The following is a 1844-nucleotide window of genomic DNA, read 5'->3' as shown; positions in this document are numbered from 1 at the left end:
TGGACAATGGAAAGACTGTCCGACGACCTTCCGGATGACCTTCTGGACGAAGCTGGGGCTGCAAGGGCCAAGGCAGCATGAATTTCATGCATTTGTTATAGTATATTATAATAACAAAATATTTATTTAATCTTAAATTATAGCGGTTCTCAATCTGTGGGTTGCGACCCCTTTGGGGATCAAACGACCCTTTCACAGGGGTTGCCTAAGACCATCCTGCATATCAGATATTTACATTACTAATCATAACTGTAGCAAAATTCCAGTTATGAAGTAGCAAAGAAAATAATTTTATGGGGTCACAACATGAGGAACTGTATTTAAAGGGCCAAAAGGTTGAGAAACACTGAATTATAGCAATAAAAGTGTAGTGTTACTATCAAAGAGCAAAATATATTAACCTCTATACTTTTAATTGGTCAAGCTTTAGCAGATATTATGTATTTATTTTTTAAAATGTTTTTATTGATTTCAGAGAGAGGAAAGGAAGGGGAGAGAGAGAAAGAAACATCAATAAGAGAGAATCACTGATGGGTTGCCTCCTGCATATGCCCTACTGGGGATGAAGCCTGCAACCTGGGCATGTGTCCTGACCCGAAATCAAATCGTGACCCCCTGCTTCATATGTCAACATTTAACCATACTGGATGGGCAAACTTTGGCAGATTTTAAAGAGGATGTTAGTAAACAAGAGCTAAATTAGTGGTAGTAAGAATGATGTTAAGATCTAAAATTATGTCATATGAATAATATCTTGAGAACATATACCATAGAAATACAGACATAGGAGGAGAGAGAGTCATTTTGCAAGTGCCCATTGGAAAGAGGTTAAATTTGGTATAGATAATATTAAGAGGTAGAATGAAGACCAAGAACTAGTAGATATGGAAAAGCGGACTTTTTTCAAAACAAAACAATATTAAAGTTATTAAATTTAGGAAGATTTAAATCATCATGGGAAGAGCATAACAAATGTTGGGTGGACTTACCTATATTATCAGTTTCTTGTGCATTGCTCTAGAAATACTCTATCTCTATACAGGCATTTAACATAATTAGTGGAACATACTATAGACATTTCTGAACCTTATCTTCCCCTTACAGATAATTTTATATCTCGATTTAAGGCATGTCTTATTTTTCTTAGTAGCTACATAGAGTTCCCTTTAATATATGAAGTATAATGTATTGCACTAGTTTCCTATTGTAGTTATATGGGTGTTTTCAGTCTTGTTCTGTAATAAATATAAAAATGTGCTTAGTTTATATCTGAGTCTATATTAGAATATCTCTAGGATATATTTGTAAACATGAAATTCCCCAGTTAAAGGGGATCTTTATGTTTGAGATTTTGATAGATATTTGTCCCACACAGAAATTTATATTGTTCTGCACACACAAAAATGTACAATTAAAACTTTCATAAAAACGCAGTTTTTATTTAATTTTTTTAACATAAAGTTAAGTGTCCTTTATATTACAAAAATGCATTTGTATTCTATTTTACAAGTAACTTCTGTTTTCATGCTTATACTATTTTGTTAATGAGCTGTTGATCTTTTTCATATCAATTTGCAGGAACACTTGATATTTTAAGTAAAATCATTAGAATTGAACTGTCAAATTGTTGCAAATAGGTTTTCAAAAGTCTGTCTTATGATTTTGTTCCTGCTATTTGTAATGTTAATGTATCTTTTCCTCATTGCTATGTGACACCTTTACTGTGTAATATTTTCTCATATATGGTCTATCTATTCATGTGTCGGAATCTACCATGATGTTTCAAATATATATTAATAATTGTTTAGGTTGGTTTTGCCCAATTACTTTTATTTTTCAGATAT

The sequence above is a fragment of the Myotis davidii genome, unplaced genomic scaffold (genome assembly GCF_000327345.1).
Source record: "Myotis davidii unplaced genomic scaffold, ASM32734v1 scaffold482, whole genome shotgun sequence".
Lineage (NCBI taxonomy): Eukaryota > Metazoa > Chordata > Mammalia > Chiroptera > Vespertilionidae > Myotis > Myotis davidii.
The sequence above is the reverse complement of the archived record's forward strand: the minus strand, read 5'-3'. Positions refer to the sequence as shown.